This window comes from Sceloporus undulatus, chromosome 3, assembly GCF_019175285.1.
Source record: "Sceloporus undulatus isolate JIND9_A2432 ecotype Alabama chromosome 3, SceUnd_v1.1, whole genome shotgun sequence".
In the NCBI taxonomy this organism is placed as follows: Eukaryota; Metazoa; Chordata; class Lepidosauria; order Squamata; family Phrynosomatidae; genus Sceloporus; species Sceloporus undulatus.
In genome coordinates, this window is record NC_056524.1 from 214,185,361 (window position 1) to 214,206,521 (window position 21,161).

General features: G+C 43.5%; 1 long non-coding RNA gene across 2 annotated transcripts; it reads left to right on the plus strand.

Annotated features, from left to right (window-relative positions):
• Positions 1-871: 871 nt before the first annotated feature.
• On the plus strand, positions 872-20,699 carry LOC121924817. Of its 2 annotated transcripts, none has more exons than XR_006102726.1 (5): positions 872-908; positions 14,414-14,568; positions 15,486-15,538; positions 18,709-18,815; positions 20,374-20,699. It is a non-coding gene; the product is annotated as an uncharacterized LOC121924817 (long non-coding RNA). The 2 variants fall into 2 exon arrangements; XR_006102727.1 differs by having other exon boundaries at positions 884-908; positions 14,417-14,568.
• Positions 20,700-21,161: the final 462 nt, after the last annotated feature.

Consider the following 21,161-nt stretch of genomic DNA (forward strand, 5'->3'; position numbering starts at 1 on the left):
TTGTATCCGCAGTGCCATTCTTTCCCGCACCCCTTTCTGGCCTCACACAAACACAAACACACAGCAGTGTGAGCACCAAGACAACCCAGGACCAGAAGAGAAGCTCCGCCGCCATCGGAGCGCCTTTCCCGGCCAAGACCCGCGACGGCGACCCGAAGAGGCTCAACCGCGGAGCAGGAGAAGACGTCTCCCCTTCCCTTCTTCCTTCTTCAGGGCATACGGGGAGGCTCCTCGGGGGCTTTCTTCCAGCCATGGCCGCCGGTGAGTCCCTCCGATCCCGCGGCCGGGAAAGGTTGCTTTTGTTCGGCGGACGGTAAAGTCCGTCTCCTGGGGAATCGAAGGGGAAAGGCTCCTTTTTTCTTGGGGTTCCCGGTTTAAATAGTTGAAGGGAGTGAGGCTGGAAGCGAGCTTGTTTTCTGCTGCTCCAGAGAATAGGACTTTAGCAGGAGGATACAGACACCCGACAAAGTGCTTTCAGGCCGAGAGATTGTGGTCTTCCCCAAAGTTTCATTGTCAGAGCAGGAACTGGAAATGCGAGGGTTTGGAAAGCATGAAAAACTTTCATCTGAGGGTTTGAACACCATTTGAAAGTTCATGCTGCCAATTTCTTTCTTTCAGTTGGTCTCAAAGGTGCTACAAGATCTCTCTACCTACCGATTCTACAGAATCATGCCTTATGAAGAGAGGCTTTTAGGGAGCCGGGTATGCTTAGCCTGGCGAAGAGGAGGCTAAGAGGTTGTGATAGCCCTGTTTAAATATTTGAAGGGATGTCGTATTGAGGAGGGAGCAAGCTTGTTTTCTGCTGCTCCAGAGACTAGGACTCAATGGAGCAATGGATGCAAGCTCCAGGAAAAGAGATTCCACCTCAACATTAGGAGGCACCTCCTGCCAGTAAGAGCTGTTTGAAGGTAGAATATACTTTCTTGGAAAGTGCTGGAGTCACCTTCTTTGGAGGTCTTTAAACAGAGGCTGGATGGCCATCTGTCACAGGAGGTGCTTTGATTGTGAGTTCCTGCATGGCAAGGGGTTGGACTGGATGGCCCTTGGGGTTCTTCCAACACTAAGATTCTCTGATTCTCTGCTCTATGGCTCCGTTTTTTTTACTTCTTTCTCTCGCCATCTCTCCACATTTAGGCCCTTTGCAGGGAGATTTTGCTTTCAACCCAGAGCATAATAGATTTTGTATAGAAGATATGCGTAGGGAAAAGCATCATAAAGACAGGTCTTCAGTTCTCCCCTGAAGAATTGCTATTGTTGTTGGGTGCCTTCAAGTCAAAATCCGGCTCATGGAAACCCTAAAGAGACCCCATCATAGAGTTTTCTTGGCAAGATTTGTTCAGAAGATGTTTGTCCTTGCCTTCCCCTGAGGCTGAGAGAGCGTGACTTGCCCAAGGTCACCCAGGGGGTCTCGTAGCCGAGCTGGGAATCAAACCTGGTCTTCAGAGTCGTAGTCCACGCTGAATGGATGGCGATAAAGTCCTCCAGTGATGTGGGCCTAGAAGATTTTTCTCTACTTTTGACCATCGTGGGGTTTGCAGCAGCCCCCAAAGCTCAAAACATAAAGCGGGTGGGATTCATTCCTTCCCATCCCAAGTTTGGTGCTGTGAGTGCTTTCCGATTGCACAAGTTTGTTACTATTGTCTTCCTCTGAGATCGAGAGGATGTGATTTATCGCAAGGTCACCCAGTGAGTCTCCATGGCTGAGCAGGGATTTGAACCCTGGTCTCCCCTGATCTTAGTCCAGCACTCAAACCACGATGATAGTATTTATGCAGAGGAGATTTGCCATTGGTCTACTCTAAGGCATCCTCTCGGCCTCAGAGGAAGAGAAGAGTAACCCCACTCTGGACAACCCTTATCAAGAAAACCTTTTAGAATAGGTTTGGAGAAAGAGTGTGACTTGCTCAAGATCACCCAGTGGGTTGCCATGGCTGAGGGGGGATTTGAACCCTGGTCTCCTCCAGCACTCAAACCACCCTGCTTTGAGGGAACATATGCAGGGTGGTCGCAATTGGGCTGCATGCCTGTGCGCATTTGCTTGGGAAGAAATCTCATTGAGGGTGTATATTTGTTTGTTGTTAACTGCCCTCGAATTGATCTCGCCCCATGGAGACCCTGTGGATGAGACATCTCCAGGTCCCCCGTCCTCCATTGCTCTGCTTAGTTCTTGGTAACATATACCCTTTACATTCCTAGTAGAGTCCCTCCATCTAGCTTGGGACCTTCCTGTCTTTCTGCATCCCTCCACCTTTCCCGGCATTATTGTTTTTTCCAATTATTCATGCCTTCTCAGGATGTGGCCAAAGTAGGACAGCCTCAGTTTTGCCATCTTGGCTTCCAGGGAGATTTCTGGCCTGATCTGCTCAAGGATCTATTTGTTTGACTTCTTGGCTGTCCATGGGATCCTCAGCACTCTTCTCCAGCACCACATCTCAAATGAGTTGATTTTCTTCCTATCTTCTTTCTTCACTGTCCAGATCTCAAATCCATACATGGTAATAGGGAATACAATGGCATGTATGATTCTCACTTTGGTGTTCAGTTGTATATCTTTGCATTTTAGGATCTTTTTTTAGCTCTTTCATAGCCACCCTTTCCATTCTTAATCTTCTGATTTCCTGGCTGCAGTCCTGATTCCGATCAATGTTTGATCCCAGATATGAGAACTCTTTTACTATTTCTGTTTCCTTGTTTTCTAGGTTGAATTTGTGTAGGTTCTCCGTAGTCATTATTTTTGTTTCCAACAGTAAGCCTGCCTTTGCGCTTTCTTACTTCCCAGTAAATAGGCACGGATTGGCGGAGGACTGCCAAAGGTCCCTGGAGGGTATGGAGTTGGGAAACAACTCAAGGGAAAGCAGGGCCATTTCCCTCCGAGGGGCCCAAAACTCCAGTCAAATAGCTCATTTAGGAAGGACTTGGCTAGGCTGAGATGGTAGTAGTTCGGGGGACAGGATCTCTAGGGCCCAGAGCTATGGAAATGGTGGCCTGAGGGTCTGCACAGTGTGGAAAAAACAGAATAAATGTTGATATTTCAGCAGGTAGAGAGTGTCTATCAGATAGGGTGGCCAGATGTCCTCACCACCAAGGAGGACACAGCACCACAAAATGTAGAACATTCAAGAAAATGTAGGACTTAAGAAAAGCTCAAAACACTCGCATAAATATAAATCCATGCTCAAAATGGAAGACATTTTAGAATTCCTCCTGGACAGAAGGCAGAAAGGGAGGACATGTCCTGGGACAGGAGGACCTCTGGTCATCTTGCCTTAATTGTTAAACATCTTCTTCTGGCCCAGTACCAGCTGGCAGTGGCCCTGCACTTGCTTGCTACAGCCCTATTTGAACTGGATTAAGAGCATTTTTCCAGTGTGTGTGTGGGGGGGGGGGGCACGACATGACAAGAACCATCAGTTCTAGGAAGTATGTAGAGAGAGATCTTGTAGCCCCTTTGAGACTAACTGAAGGAAAGAAGTTGGCAGCATGAGCTTTCGTAGACTTCAGTCTGCTTCCTCAGATGCATTTGGTGATGCATTTCAGTTCTAGGAAGGTGGAACTTCCTTCGACCAGAAGCAAATATATTTGTCTCCATCTCCCTCTGGCTTGCATGGCCTATAAAAAACCACTTTCTTTCTTTCTTTCTTTCTTTCTTTCTTTCTTTCTTTCTTTCCTTCTCTCTTCTTCTTCTCCTTTTAGCTGGGAACCTTATCCTGCAGCAGGCAGATAGTCACCCAAAAAGGAACTTTTTTCCAAGTCCTGCTTTTAGCTCCGCCATTCCTCTGAACCTTAAAAGTCAGGTTATGATGAAAGCGACACGTTCGGCTTTGACCTACCCTTTGGTGTTTTAGCAGAGCCACCCAAGGCAGGATGACCAGGCGTCCTCCTTTTCCAGGACCCATCCTACATGTCAGCCTCTTGTTCAGGAGTGATTTCAGAATGCCCTCCATTTGGAGCACAGCTAAGAAGCATGCATTTATAGTTACAGGAGTGTGTTTAGCTTTGCTTTGGTCACGTCTTACATTATTTTTTTGAAGGCCCCACATTTTGCGGTGCTTGGTCCTCCTTGGCTGTGAGGAAGACATCTGGCCACCCCTGACCCCGGGGCACTTCTCCGACCCAAAGCCTGGAGACCCACCGAGTGCTTGGATGCTCATGAAATCTCTCCATGGGTGTCGGATCTCAGCCCTTCGATCCCGCCCCTATCTTACTATTGACTTTTGGGGAGGGTTACTCTCAAGTAAGGGAGGATTAGATCGGGCCTTCGATGGATTTTGAGCAACCCTTTCTCCCACTCACAAGATCCTGACCAAACTCAGCTTTTTTAGGGATGATAGTTACTACTGCTACTACCTCCTCCTCCTCCTCCTCTTCTTTTTCCTCTTGTTCCTCCTCCTCTTATTCTTCCTCCTCCTCCTCCTCCTCTTCTTCCTCCTCTTCTTCTTTTCCTCTTTTTCCTTCTCCTCTTCTTCTTCTCTGGATTTTCAAATGATCGTAATTCGGGAGCAGATTCTTACACCGCTTGTAATGTCTGTGTGGAAACCTTGGATGCAATCCAATGCCGGTTGGATTTGGAAAGAAAAAGAGATGAGGACAATAGGTGTTAGTACTTACTAGAGCAGCAAAGGCTGCATCTTCACTGTGGAAACAATCCGATTTGGCACGGCTTTAACTGCCACGGTTCCATGCCGTGGAATTCTGGGAATTGTAAGCGCCGCAACAATCTACAATTCCCAGAATTCCACAGCAGGGAGCCGTGGTAGTTAAGGCGGTGCCAAATCGGATTGTTTCCACAGTGAAGATGCAGCCTGTCAGCTAAAGAACGGCCTTTGACGGGCATCCCTGAAATAACCTGGATAAAATATTAGGCCTTCAGGACTGGGAAGGGGGGAGAGTTGGAAGAAAATAAAAGAAGAGGGAGAGATTCTCCCATGCCTCCTCTTTCAGGAGTATTTATGCTCAAGCAGACCTTGCTTTGAAAACCTCCCAACAGTAGCCCGCCGGGGTCATCTATCCCAGTAGTCTGTCTTTGACAGTGTCCAGACCCAAACATGCCAGGAAGCTTTAAGGGAGGGCGATTGGGGACCCTCGGTCTCTTCTCCGCTGCTTGCAGCCTCTGGGTCTGGAAGACTCTAGATGCATTGACTCTGGTGGCTCATATTGGAGGATGATTTCTTCCCTCCTGGGCGTTTCTTTACATTAAAGGGCCTGACAGGACATAAAAATCGCCCTTCTATGAAAGGCCCCGTTTGCCTGATGGATTATTATTAGGTGTGCATTAGAAAGAGGGAAGGGGGGAAAGAAATTGCCCGTTCGGTTAGCCACCTTTTCTTTGTCGGAAAGGGTCGTTTTCGTTCCTTTCAACTTTTCATATGATTTGGGAGCCCTTGTGCGGGAGATCTGCGGGGAAAGGGGAGTTAATGACAAGAGTTCCGATGTGGTTTTGTGATTTCCATCGCAGCCCAAACTGATCCAAAACACACTGCAGAAATAATCCAGTCTGAGACCGCTTTAAATGCTAGGGAATCCTGGAAAGTGTCATTTTGTGAGACATTTAGCCTTCTCTGTCAGAGAGCTCAAACTACAATTCCCAGGATTTCCCTAGAAGTGAGCCAGGGCAGTTAAAGCGGTCTCAAACTGGATCATTTATGAGGTGTGTTTTAGATCATTGTCCTCTTTTCTGCCGGTAATTAAAAAACCTCGTTGGACCAAGAGTTGGTTGGTTTTCTCTTTATTGATTCCCACCACGTTTCACGGTATCGTTTCAAAATTAAATAAATGGGAAAGTAGAGAGGGGTGAAACGGGGCTTTGGAGTCGCATAACAGCACGGCGGCGCTCGAATTTTAGAGTAGATCCGCACTGCAGAAATCATCCAGTTTGATCCCGCTTTAACTTTTATAGTTCAATGTTATGGAATTCTGGAAATGGTAGTTTGTTGGGGCACCTCTGGCGATTCTTCCCTTCCTCGAAAGTAAGCGGTGCTGATGCCGCCGCCGCCGGCTTCTTCTGCGCTTTTCGTCACTTTTTTAAAGGGCGGGTAAACACCCTAAAGGCTCCAGGTCCCCTCCGATCTTGGAAGCTAAGCAGGGTCAGCCCTGGTTAGTACTTGGATGGAAACCGCCGAGGAAGACCCAGTTCGGTAGGAAGGAACTTCTGAGTATTCCTTGCGCGAGAAAACCCTTGGAAATCCATAGGGTCGACAGGAGAACTTGAAGGCACATAAACATAAACAAAGGAAGGCACATAAACAAAAACAAATGCTTTTGTTGTTGTGTGTCATTGCGTACGGGGGTTATTCAGCCCCAACTTGGGAAAGTTATTTTCTGAGGTTGGACTACAACTCCTGGAAGCCCCCAGTTAGCATGACCGTTGACTACTAACCTTTTAAGCCAAGCATTTCGTCCCGATAAAGTACAAACTACAGTTCCCATAATTCCGTAGCATTGAGCCATGCCAGTGAAAGCGGTGCCAAACCGGATTATTTCTACAGTGTGGGTGCAGCCTGTGATGCCTTAGAGAACTGATATTCCCCCCAACCGCCTCCCCTCAAAACTGAATCCCATTGTATGCATCAATAGCGAGTCGCCTCCTTCATCACTACTGGATCCTATTTGGAAGAAAGCTCCATTCATTTCAATGGGACATCTTCCCAAGAAAGAAAGAGAATAGAATTGCAGCCTCATTGGCCTTAGAATCTGTAGAGTTGAATTATATATCCTGCCTTAAACTATTTGATATCTTGTCGCTCCCTTTCTTAATTTCGGAGTGGCATTAATAGAAATACTTTAAGAAATCCTGCTTAACTGACTGTTTCTGCCTACCCAGTCCTGTCTGTCTGTCTGTCTGTCTGTCTGTCTGTCTGTCTGTCTGTCTGTCTGTCTGTCTGTCTATCTATTATTTGCAGCTTGGAGCAGAAGAAAAAGATCTGTCCATACCAGGTTTAAGGTTTCCCCTCAAATATGAGTTCTTTCCGACAAAGAAATTTTCTTTCAGTCTCCACATTTCTAGCACCGCAGAGAGTGGAACACGAGAAATCGTTCATACCTAGAACTCTTACATTTGCTTTGTTGGCATTTGCCTTGTTAACTTTGCCTCCCCTCCTTTTCCTTGGATACCTAAACTCTATTTCAAAAATGTTAAGTGAAGTTTTAAGATACTACAGCACTAGGCATTTGGGAATTAAAGGAAGATTTCATTTCGGAGGGCAGAATTCCTGTGGGAAGGACAATACACCCTCTTTTCCCCCATAAGGACACCCCTGTTAAGGAAATATAAATGCCTTTTTAGGACCTTCCCAGAAACTTTGTTTTTGCTTCCTGGTTTTCAAAGTAATATTTAAAGACTTCAACTCCCAGTATCCCCCAGGTAGGGGAATTTGGGGAGTTGTAGTCAGGAAGACAACTTTAGTTCTAATTTCCACGTTTACTATATATGTAACCGGATTGGGACGTCTTTAAGTATTGACAGATCCTATTTTATCCCCATTTCTTGACAGAGGGAAGGACCTAATTCGGATTTCTAAATATATTGAAGTTTATTTTAATTATTCCTCAGTTTTGCACCCTTTTTGAGAACCTCCCCGGCAACCTGCTCCCCAGAGTTTGTGATTTAGACTTTGAAAAATATAATTCCTTATTTTTTAATATTTCCTTAACTGATAACACATGCTCCAAGGCCATATAGTTCACACACACACACTTTTTACAAACTGTGAACTGGACAGTCATGATGTAACCTCCAGCAATGATACACTCCGGTATTGCAATAACGTAAAACTTCACATAAGCAAAGTGAGTCGGGAATAGTTCCATATGCAATTTTATGAATATAAATATATATGTATATATTGATTACTGTGGCAAAGTCCGTTAGGCTTTTCAGAACTTAGAAAGCTTACTGTTTGAATTATTATTCACAGACTTCCCCCAACAGTGGCCACACTTGCTGGTTTCGTGAATTCATTTAATTCCTATCCGGGAAAAATGGATGCTTGGGGAAAGTTCCTTCATAGACTACAGTTCTAAGACTACCTACACACTTTTCCTTCTATGCCAAGAACCAGGAGCAGAACCCATGCTCTTCTTGCTATGCCAAGAACCAGGAACACAACCCATGCTTTTCCTGCTATGCCAAGAACCAGGAGCAGAACCCATGCTCTTCTTGCTGTGCCAAGAACCATCTGTTGGGGATGCTTTGATTGAGAGTTCCTGCATGGCAGAATGGGGTTTGGACTGGATGGGCCTTGGGGTTCTTCCAACTCTATGATTCTATGATTCTATGTACTATCCCCAGCCAATCCCCCAGTTGGAGTCCATAAAAATCCCAAGGAGACCCTAGCATAGGAATTTGGTGCTGGACTAAGACTCTGGAGACCAGGGTTCGTTTCATGAAACCCACTGGGTAACTTTAGACAAGTTCACACTCTCTTAGCCTCAGGGGAAGGCCATGGCAAACATACTCTGAACAACCCATGATAGGGTCGCCGTAAGTCGGAAATGATTTGAAGGCACACACACAACAAACCGCAGGCAAGTAGGTTTCTACCTAAGGCACAACTCCTTAGGTCAAATTTAGAATCCAGAACCCATTGCTCTTCTTGCTATGCCAAGAACCAGGAGCAGAACCCATGCTCTTCTTGCTATGCCAAGAACCAGGAAACATGGGTTCTGCTCCTGGTTCTTGGCATAGCAGGAAAAGCATGGGTTGTGTTCCTGGTTCTTTGGCACAGCAAGAAAGAGCATGGGTTCTGCTCCTGGTTCTTGGCATAGCAGGAAAAGCATGGGGTTGTGTTCCTGGTTCTTGGCATAGCAAGAAGAGCATGGGTTCTTGCTCCTGGTTCTTGGCATAGCAAGAGAGCAGGGTTCTGTCCTGGTTCTTGGCATAGCAGGAAAAGTGGGTTGTGTTCCTGGTTCTTGGCATAGCAGGAAAAGCATGGGTTGTGTTCCTGGTTCTTGGCATAGCAAGAAGAAGCATGGGTTCTGCTCTGGTTCTTGGCACATCGAGGAAAGCATGGGTTGTTGTTCCTTGTCTTGGATAGCAGGAAACAGGGGTGTGTTCTGGTTCTTGGCATAGCAAGAAGAGCATGGGTTCTGCTCCTGGTTCTTGGCATAGAGGAAAAGCTGGGTTGTGTTCCTGGTTCTTGGATAGCAGGAAAACAAGCTGGGTTGTGTTCTGGTTCTTGGCATAGCAAGAAGAGCATGGGTTCTGCTCCTGGTTTCTTGGCTCAGCAGGAAAGCATGGGTTTGTTCCTGGTTCTGTGCATAGCAGGAAAAGCATGGGTTGTGTTCCAGGTTCTTTGCATAGCAAGAAGAGCATGGGTTTCGCTCCTGGTTTGGCATGGCAAGAAGAGCAATGGGTTCTGGATTCTAATTCGACTCAGGAGTTGTGCTTAGGTAGAAACCTACTTGCCTTGCAGGTGTTGTGTTGTTGTTGTTGTTGTTGTGCCTTCAAATCATTTCCGACTTACGGCGACCCTATCATGGGGTTTCAGAGGATATGTTTGCCATGGCCTTCCCTGAGGCTAAGAGGTGTGACTTGTCTAAAGTTACCCAGTGGGTTCATGAAACGAACCCTGGTCTCCAGAGTCTTAGCTCAGCACCAAATTCCTATGCTAGGGTCTCCCTTGGGTTTTTAATGGACTCCCAACCGGGGGATTGGCTGGGGCTAGTACATAGAATCATAGAATCATAGCGTTGGAAGTAACCCAGAGGCCCCTCCCAGATTCCAACCCTCTGCCATGCAGGAACTCTCAATCAAAGCATCCCAACAGATGGCCATGCAGCCTCTGTTTAAAGACCTCTAAAGGAAAAGATGCCAGATCTCTTTGAGGGAGTTTGTACCACTGTCGGACAGCCCTTACTGTCAGGACGTTCCTCCTAATGTTGAAGTGGAATCTCTTTTCCTGGAGCTTACATCCATTGTTCAGGGTCCTGTTCTCTGGAGCAGCAGAAAACAAGCTGGCTCCCTCCTCAATATGACATCCCTTCACATATTTAAACAGGGCTATCATATCACCTCTTAACCTTCTCTTATTCACTTATACTGTACTTTATACTTATTATGTATAATACTTTATATTGCACTTTATATTATACTTGTTCGCTGCCTTGAGTCCGTATATTGGGAGAAAGGCAAGATGTAAGAAAATAATAATAATAATAATAATAATAATAATAATAATAATAATAATAATAATAGGGTTGCCAGGCTGAAAACTGGAGAGGATACCTGTCTCTTTCATGATTGTATAAGATTGAAATTTCAACAGATAACAAGCAAGTCTCTCTTCTGTACAACCATTCAAGAAAGAGGAGCCCACATTCCGATGGTGCATGTGTGTTTGTGTGTGTCTGTACCTGGCTTCCACTCCACCAAATGCATCTGAGGAACTAGACTGAAGTCTACGAAAGCTCATGCTGCTAATTTCTTTCTTTCAGTCAGTCTCAAAGGTGCTACATCAAGATCTCTCTATGTACTAAGCAAAGTAACAAAACCATGATCCCTTTATTGGACTAACCAAAAATGCACAGTATACAAAGCTCCCCTGGCTCCTTCTTCAGACAAAGAGAAAGAAAAGGTTTTTAATGTGAAGTTGAAGGCTTTCCTGGCCAGCATCCATAGTTTTTTATGGGTTTTGGGGGCTATGTGACCATGTTCTAGAAGAGTTTATCCCTAAGGGTTTTTATTATTGTTATTATTATGTTAGCCATAGCCCTGCATTTGGTCAAGATGTTGTGGTTGTTTGTCCTGAGTTGATGGGATGGAAAGGCATTCATGCAGGTGGACTGGATCTCCTCCTGGCCATGTGGCTACTGGGAAATCCAGTCCAGGAAATAAACTTTAAATCCCAATAGAAAGACATAAAGCATTGATATCCAGTTTGTCTGGACTCTTTTGTGAGGCTACAAGCCCCTCTTCTCTTCTCTCCACTTTGCCCCTCTCTTCTGCTCTATTCCTTAAGGCCACAATTCTCTCAAACTGTGGTCTTTTGGATGTTTTGGACTTCAGCTCCCAGAAGCCTCATCTATCTTGGCCAATGGTTTGGGTTTCTGGGAGCCAAAGCCCAAAAGGCCAGAGTTTAGGCATCACTGCAAGGAGTTAGAGATTGTGACAAGAGGAGGAGCCAGCAGGGGGCGCCCTGCATAGAGCTTGTGCTTTCTGGGCTCACCTTCCTCTTCTAAAGCGATTGAGAGCGGGGCAGCCGCGCATTGAGCGCCCCCTGGCGGCAGAAAGCCTTGGCACTTGAATAACATCCAAACAATGATACCTTTATGGGACCAACCAAAATGCACAATTACATGTTGCAAGCTTTCGAAGTCACACTGGCTTCTTCATCAGGCAAACAGGAGAAAGAAATTGAAGATGTTAGTCATAGGCTTGCATTTTCTGTTTCTGGTCTTAGTTCAGATGGTAAGGAAGGCTATCTGCCAGGCTGGCACCTCCCACTTTTTGGCGCTAGTGGGTCACTGGTAGATTTTCAAAGTCAAGGAAATTTAATGTCCATTAGTAATTCAAAGAAGATATTTCCTTGGAATCCAGCATGTCTCCTTCCTTTGTGAAGCCACAGGCTCCTATGTAGGTAGAGGACACTGGATTTCTCAAGAACTTGAGAACTTGGTTGCAGAACTTGAGAACGTGCCACTTTGGTTGCAGAGAAAAGCGGAGCTATAAATTGTGGGAGCCCAAGTGATCTGAAGGTGGGATGGGGGAGTGGGGAGTGTCAGGGTGACCAGGCGTCCTCCTTTTCCAGGACATATCTTCCCTTTCAGCCTTCTGTCCATTTGGAGCAGCACTGAGAAGCAAGAATTTACATTTCTAGGAGTGTTTTCAGCTCAGGGTGACCAGAAGTCCTCCTTTTCCAGGACACAAACTCCATTCCAGCCTCTGTCCAGGAGGAATTCCAAAATGTCCTCCATTTTGAGCACAACTAAGAAGTATGTCTAAGAAGCATTTTGAGCATGATAAGAAGCATCCTATCATCCAACCTGTTCAACTTATATGCAGAACATATTTTAAGAAAAGCAGGCTTGGACACAGAAGGAGGAGTGAAAATAAAGTTCTCATACTTGGGATCAAACATTAATAGAAATGGGGACTGCAGCCAGGAAATCAGAAGAAGATTTTAGAATGGGAAGGCAGCTATGAAATAACTAGAAAAGGTCCTAAAATGTAAAAATATACAACTCAGCACTAAAGTTAGAATCATACAAGGCATTGTATTCCCTATTACAATATATGGATGTGAGAGCTGGACAGTTAAGAAAGAAGATAGGAGGAAAATCACTTCATTTGAGATGTAGTGCTGAAGAAGAGTGCTGAGGATGCCATGGACAGCCAAAAGGACAAACAAATGGCTCCTAGAGCAGATCAAGCCAGAAATATTCCTAGAAGCCAAGACTTATACTGTCATACTTTGGACACATCATGAGAAGGCATGAATAATTGGAAAAGACAATAAAGTTAGGGAAGGTGTAGGGAAGTAGAAAGAGAGGAAGGCCACATGATAGATGGATGAAATATATTAAAGAGATCACAAGTATGTGTTTGCAGGACCTGAACAAAGTAGTGGAGGATAGAGCAATAGAATAAATAGGATTTACTCGCATGTCCACTTATCATTCAACTCTTGATTAAACGGGTCTCTTCTAGCCAGAATTAACTAACTGGATTCCAGCCTCTCTATTTCACACACTTCTGTCATACCCAACTTTCCAAATTTAATGGTGCTGGAACCCCAAACGTTGTCACTTTTTCGGGTGCCCTTTTCTGCACCCTTTTAACCTCTGCAGTGGAAAGGGGACCATCCACACGATAGATACAGGTATAGTACTGAGAGAGCAGCCTTTTGGTTGGTCCCATAAAGTATCATTATTGTTTGGATGTTACTGGATTTACTATATGGCCAACAGGGCTGCCCCTAGATGTTTTTTGGATTTCAAGATACCGCATTGTAGCAGTCACAGGGGGATCCTAAAGAGAAAGAGCCAGTGCACTGGGACCTTGCCATCTGAGGCTTCTGCCTCCAACAAAGATAAAGCAATTTTTTTCTAATAATGGCACTGATTAGCATTCTTTGTATCTACACCACCTAAAGCTTTCCTGATGCAAAACATGAAGACTTCTTGAGAAATTCAGTGTCCTCTACCTACATAGGAGCCTGTGACTTCACAAAGGAAGGAGACACACTGAATTCCAAGGAAACATCTTCTTTGAATTGCAAATGGACACTAAATTTCCTTGATTTTGAAAATCTACCAGTGACAGCATGGCCAAAGGGGGATATGCCAGCCTGCAGATAGCCCTCCCTACCATCTGAACTAAAACCAGAAACAGCAAAATGCAGGCCTAGGACTAACATCTTCAACTTCTTTGTTCTGTTTGCCTGATGAAGAAGCCAGTGTGACTTCGAAAGCTTGCAACATGTGATTGTGCATTTTGGTTGGCCCAGTAAAAAAGATATCATTGTTTGGATGTTATTGGATTTGCTCTCTAAACAGGTTGACTCAAAGGCAAGTACAGTGGGCTCTTGGTATCCGATGGGGTTTGGTTACAGGACCCACTGTGGATACCAAATTTAAGAAGAAAAATTGTTTTATCTTGATTGAAGTCCCAGTCCGCTTCTTTTCTTGCTTCCCTTGAGCCAAGACCAGGCGAGCCTTGGAGGTCCTGCATGGTAAAGCTTTTGGAAAATCCCATTTCCAGAGTAGGGTTTTTGGTTGGGATTGGCTCTGTGAGGGGAAATCCCTGCTTTGGTGCTCCAGAAAGCTTCTGCCAAATAAAACTTGTGGGTCTTTATGGTGCCTTTATTGTTCTTGTTGCAACAGAGACTTAATGCTGCTGCATCTCTGCAAATCCTTTTCGGTTTGTATGCTTTGTTCTGAGAAGTGTAGGTTGTTGTGTTTGATTTTTTTTAGGGGAATTAATGTTGCCCCTTTTTGAAAGGACAGTAATGACTTACTGTGTTGTTTTTGAAATGTGCATAAATCCAAATGATGGAGGTAGATGTGGTGTAGTGGTTTCAGCATTAGAAGAGGGCTGTAGAAACCAGGGTTGGATGCCCAGCTCAGCCATGAAACTCACTTTGAGTAAGTCACATGATGCTCTCAGCCTCAGAGGAAGGTGATGTCATTTGTTATTTACAACTCGAGTAGGCCCATGACCTCATTGCATTTATACAAGTGTTAATTTCCCATCCAGCAATTGGTTCAAGGGGTCTACAAATTGGTTGGGACTAGCAATTGGATTTTGCCAAGGTGAGGTGATGTGCATTGTCGCTCATAACTCTTCCTGGACTCAAGGATCCATCATTATTTTTCTACCAATGATTGTTGTGTAATTTTTCACAGAGATAAACAATGGTAGTACTTAAATGGCCTGAAAAGATTATCTCCACTGAGTTGCTGTTATGTCTCTAATCAGCAGATTGGTTAATCAACTGACAGCTCCAGCCATATATGCACAAAGCAAGGTTAACCATCCATTTGGTTAAATCGAGATGTCCAGCACTTGCTTATCAGATTTCTCTTGCCCTGATACAGGAGGGATGATGAAAATCACTTAACCTACTGGATCAGGTAAAACAAACCCTTCTCCAGTTAGCTGTAGGTCATGAATGCTGTTAACATTTAAACACTCGTTCTTCCCCTTCATCCCCATGAAATAAATTCTGAATCCCAGTTCCTTAGGTTGCAGTCCTAAACATATATTTAGAGAAATAGTCCATAACAATCTGGGGGATGTCTTGTTTCAGTCTAACCCTGAATGTGTCTTCTCAGAACTAAGAACCACTGATTTGTTCTTAAGTATAGATATCACAATTATATGCATGTTTATTTGAAAATAACCCCTGTTGAATTAAAAGAAACTACTCCCTAGCAGATAGTTTAAATTAAAACTTGCTTGGGAATAAGCCCTGTCAGAGCCCTTTCACTTTACAACTATAGCACTTTGATTCCACTTCAACTGCCATCTTCCATTCTATAGAATCCTGGAGTTTGTATTTTGGGAGGGAGGCACTACAGCTCTCTGGCTGAGAATTATAAATACATCTCCTTAAACTGCATGTGTTGCTATGGCTGTTAATGCTGAATCATAGCATTATTAATTGTATATCCTTAAAGGGACTTGCTTAACCCACTGGCCTACACTGGGTTGTTAGTCCAAACTAGAGTAGATTCCTAGAACCAACAGATCTTATGTTAATGTTGACTGAGTTTCCTTTAATTCAACGGGTCTACTCTAGTTGGGACTAACAAGTGAATTTAGGTCACTGAAATTTACTTCTGAACCACATCCTGTAGCTTTGCCTTAAACTTGTTCATTGAAAAGGGTTTGTTTAACAGTTCTTAACAAATCTTAGTACTTATCTCCTTTTCAGAAGTGTGGAAATGTTATATTTCTGTTTTGTGTGTGTGTGTGTGTGTGTGTGTGTGTGTGTATGGGAGAGAAATGTCAATTAAAAGCAGAAGAGTAATTGTTTGTTTTCCAACAGGCTTTTTGCCGTGGTTGTTGATGAAGATGAAGCACATACACAAATCATTATGGGTAAGTAAAGTTACCATCCATCACATCATAGTTGTTTCACTTCACCTTTTGATATCCTACACCTTTGGGTAAAGAATAAGTGGAGCTACAAGAAACTAGAGTTCCATCAAAACTGATTTACAGATGAAAAGACACTGTCTAGGAAAGAGCTAAGCACTTTTTAGGTGGTTGCAATGCGGTCTTATAGTGTCTGCTCAGAAGTGAGCCCCATTGAGTCCAGTGAGATTTATTTCCAGATGTGCATATAGATGTGCATGAATCCGTAAGTACTGTTGTTGTTAAAATCATACAGTCATAGAGTTTGAAGAGACCACAAGGGCCATCCAGTCCCATCCCTGGAAATACACACTCATAGCACACCAGACAGATAGCCATCCACCCTCTGTTTAAAAACCTCCAAAGAAGGAGACTCTGAGGGAAGTGGATTCCACTGTGGAACAGCTCTTACTATGGGGAAGTTGTTCCTAATGTTTAGGTGAAATTTCTTTTCTCGTGGTCTGAAACCATTTCTCTGTTTCCTAGACTCTGGTGCAGCAGAACACAATCTTGTTCCTTCTTCAATATGACATCCTTTCAAATATTTAAACATGGCTATCATGTCACCTCTTAACCTTCCCTTCTCCAGGCTAAACATACCCAGCTCTCTAAACCACCTTTCGTAGGGAATAGCTTCCATACTTTTCACCATTTTGGTAGTTATCCTCTGGGCACATTCCAACTTGACAACATCCTTCTTTAATTGTGGTGCCCTGAACTGGACACAATATTCCAGGTGAAGCCTGACCAAAGCAGAATAGAGTGGCACTATTACTTCCCTCAGTCTAGACAATATAACCCTGTTGATGCCACCTAGAATCAAATTGGCTATTTTAGCTGTTGCACCAAACTGTTCAGGTTGTGGTCTATTTACTCCTAGATCCCTTTCACATGAACAGTTGTCAAGCCAGGTGTCTCCCATCCTATATCTGTTCATTTCATTTTTACTGTCTAAGTGTAGTATATTTCTCCTTGCTGAAATTCATTCTGTTAGTTTGGGCTGAGGTTTCTAGTCTATTAAGTTCATTTGAATTTTTCATTTTGTCCACTGGGGTATTAGCTACTCCTCCTAATTTGGTGTCATCTGCACATTTAATAAGCATGCCCTCTATTTCATCATTCAAGTCATGTCATTTGCCTTCAAATTCTTTACAATTTATGGTGACTCAAAAGTGAACCTATCACAGGCATTTCTTGGCAAGATTTGTTCTGAGGGGGTTTGCCTTTGCGTTTGCCTTCATCTGAGGCCGAGAGTAACCCAGTGGGTTTCCATGCCCGAGTGGGTTTGAACCCTGGTCTCCATAGTACAACATTCAAACCACGCTGGCTCTCCTCCATAAGCATATAGTTAAAATTTTCCTGCTCAGGCCAGTGAGCTTAAAAGTGCTTTGCCTTTGGCTGAATTATACCCAGTATGTTTACATAATCTTTCTCAGAAACTGAAGGTTTGCAGTACAAAAATTAGTTTTAAAATTCCATGGGGATAGTACCCATGTTGCAGCAAAAATAATAATCCTCTGCCATTTTAAAGATATAAAAAAGTTTGTTATACTATAAACTTCTGTGGACTATAAATCCACTTCATCAAAAGAAAAGAGAAGACAGTAGTTCACAAAAGCATATGCTGTAATAAATTTGTTCAGCTTTAACATGCGATGGGATTCTTTATTACTAATCATCAAAGCCTGGCAAAGTTACTTTTTCAGACCTGCATTTTCATAATCTTCTCAGAAGCTAGGGCATTCTAGGAGTTGTCACACACACAAACACCCAAGTCACTTTTCCAAGATCTGTATCTGTTTATTATAATTTGTCCCATGGATTATCCCCACCTCCCTGCTCAGTCTGGTCCTCTTGGGAGGTCCACGTTCATTGAGAGACTGAGCAGAGCTAGGTGCTCTGCCATGGCTGGGCAGGGCAGCAAAGTGCTGCATGTGGAGGAAAAAGAGATTTACAGAAAGCAGATGATGTAAGTGACTCCTGCACAGTATAAAGTAACCATCAGGCCTGTGGGCTTCTGCCCCAGTGGAGTCTCCAGCCTAGCCTTTGATGAACTGACACTCACCCCCGCAGCCCAGTTCTGCTTCAGATACTGTTTCAAACAGGCTGATGGAGCCTTTTTTTTCTTTTTCTTTTCTTTCTTTTCTTTTTTCTTTTTTCTTTTCTTTTTTTTTCTTTTTTATTTTTTTTTCTTTTGGTCTCTTTAAGATAAATGGAAAATGTAGTAGGGGGAGAGGAAGTGTCTTCCCACATTTCTTTTCTCTGTTCTATGAAAGGCAGGCTGGGTTCAGGGGGAGGAGGGTGGGACCAGGGTGGGAGGTGGCGTCAGATCGTACAGCATCTCACAGAGATCCCAGCTTTGCCTTGGCCTCTTCAGTGAAAGAAACTTAAATTAACTGCAGCAGGACCTGCTTGGTTGGGAGTGGGGCAGGCATGGAGCCTGGTTCTCAAGGCTCTAGTGGAATGAGGGCAACCCTCTGTTCTAAAAGACCTTTCTGGAGAAGTCTGGACACTGTTTTCCTTGACGGAAGCCGGGCAGCAGTTGCTGCAAACTGGAGAATTCTGTGACCCCAGGAAGTCCACAATGCCAGCATCAAATGTGTCATTGGGAAAGGGGCATTGCCATTGTCAGCCTCACCACTGCTTGACAATAGCCTCAACCCAACATCCTCTTAGTGTAGCATAAATACTTGCATGCAGAGGTATGCTGTGGCAGCATTATACCACTTCCATGGCAGAATAGCAACATTGTGCAACACACAACAATGGTTGGGTGCCATTAAGCAATGCACTACACACTGTGGACAACCACAATGCAAAGTATAGGATGCACAACCATAATGCACAATACACAACTTGCAAAGACAAAGTACATATGGACATGCTGTCTTACAAAGAAAAGGCACAGAGGAACATGCTTGCACTGCTACCAGAATACATCCATTGCTCTATGGTGACTTTTTGACTCTACATATGAAGCATGACTTACACATATGAGTGTCCATAAGTGAATGCCAACCTATATCTGTCAATGCCTCTGGTGCATAGTAGAATCAAGAAAACCATAGGTAAGTGAGGTGGTAGAACCAGACCTCACAGAATCAACATGCTGAGACTTTTCTTTTAATCAACAGGGCTGCTCAACTGGACTTCCCTTTCAGGATGGAATTCTTGAAGTAGCTTTGGGGGTATTTTCTGAGCTACAGTATGCCATTGTGTATTATTCTTGCTGCAATGCAAGGTATGGAGGGGTAGCTTGCTCTTGGGTGGACAATTAAGATTAATTGGCTTTATCAAAAGCCAATTACTGGTAGAAACGAAAACCGCTAGGACTGATTTGTTGATATGGATGGGCACAACACTTTTGGACTATCTCTGTGTGGCTATGGTTATAGGTATTGTCATGATGACTGCCTGTACTTCAAAAATTTCCACTGAACTGCTGTCAGAAGGATCAGTTATAGTAATTAGTAAATCAACCACAGTAGTAGCAATGGGTTTTGGAGGTTACTCCTGTGTGAGTGTGCATGTGCACACATCTGTACCCATACCTTCAAATCACATGTTGACTTATGGTGACTTCGGTGTATTTCACAGGGTTTTCTTAGGCAAGGATTTTTCAAAGGTGGTTTGCTATTGCCTTCCTCTGATATATAGCCTTCAGCAGCTGGCATTCTCTGGTGGTCCACCATCCAAATATTAACTAGGCCTGGCCCTGATTAGCTTCCAAGATCAAATAGGATCTGTTGCCTTCAGACCTTTTAGGTCTCTTGCAAATACCTAGTTCTTTGAAGAAAAAGCCAGAGTTTGTCCAGTGGGGGCATTCCTCTGAGGATTAAGAGAGCCAGAGGTGTTCTTGTGAATATACTTTAGGTTTCCCCAACATGGAACTCTCTGTATTATTGAACTGTAGTTTCTGTCATCACCAGTCAGTAAAGTCATTCACAACACAGCCAGTATTTGACATTAGCGTAAGCAGTAAGATGTGAGAAAAATATTAAATAATCTAGGATAGATTCTGGCCATATTAGGAGACTGCGTGGAAAAACAGTCCCATCCCACTTTCATTTCCAGGAACAATTTAAGTAGAAATATGCATGACCCAGGACAAACCAATTTCTTTATTAACAGTATTTTGGCTTCAACCATGGAAGCCCATAGATTTACTTTGAGACATTCTACACTTCTTTCTTGTTATCTTCTGGGACAGAAGGTACACCTGAATTGCTGCCCAAGGAGACAAAGGCTGCTGCAACACTGCAAAATTAATGCAAGTTGACACCATTTTAACTGTCATGGCTCCTTCCTATGGAATCATGGGATTTGTAGTTTGTTGTGGCACCAGAGCTCTTTGAAAGAAAAGGCTAAATACCTCACAAAACCAAATCCTAGAATTACATAGTATTGAGACATAGCAGTTAAAGCAGTGCCAAACTCCATTAACTCTGCAGTATAGACTTGCACAATTGCCAGGCCATTCTGAAGTCGTTCTACCTCCACCAACCCCGATCAGTGAGAAGGGACAGGGCAAGAACTGGGCACTATGTGTTGGAGGCATTGTCATGCAATGAGTATTTCCAAAGCCACTTCTTTCCTGGTGTAATTGTGGTTTAAAAGCTGTGTGTAATAATGTACTGATTAGTTTATGTTTGGTTTTTTGGAACCTGTTTCTGTTTGTCCTACAGTAGACAGCAGCAACAACACAAAACCATTTGTATCAAGGTAGCCAAAAATTAAGGAAAGGTGGATTTGTTACCTGTATAACATGTGAATTTTCATATGCTTTTATTATTTTTCAGAATTTCTTTTTTTGTGTGTGTGTGAAGCCAGGCTCATGCAGAAGGAGTTATGCTGATCACCAAATAAAGGAACAAACATCAATTTGTTAAAAATCTGGACTCGGCCTGTGTCATCCTCACCCTGACCAGCTTTTGAGACATCATTAGACTTTGCACATACAATTTCCATACTATCTTTGGAGCCATGTGGGCTAGGAAGTTGCTATCCATATCAAGAAAAGAACTGCTAACCAGTATGTTGTTTTGTGATTGTACGATGAGCCTTTGTGGATATTAAAATCTGTGGATGTTCAAGTCCCATTAAATACAGTGGCATCGTAAAATGGTATCCCTTATATAAATTGGCAAAATTAAGGTTTGCTCTTTGGAATCTATATATTTAAAAAAATATTTTCAAGTTGTGGGTGGTTGAAGCCATGGATAAAGAATCGGTGAATATGGAGGTCTAACAGTATAGCCCTGGTTATATTTATTGTCTCACCTCACGGTTTTATTTCAAAACTATTACTATATTATTACTATATTATATTCATTGTCTGAAGACTCCTGTATGAGGCAGGATGATTGTACACATGCATTCAAACATTCACACACACGCATGCATACACACACATCTCTGAAGGCTCTCCAAGTAAAATACAGTAGAATTCTGAGTTTAAAACAGCCTTTCCTAATATATTTTTATTAATACATTTGCTTCTTCATTTTTAACACAACTGAAGTGTTCCCTGTTTCTAAAGCTTAAATACGGATATTTTAAAGACACTCAAAGCTCAGCCATGATCCCA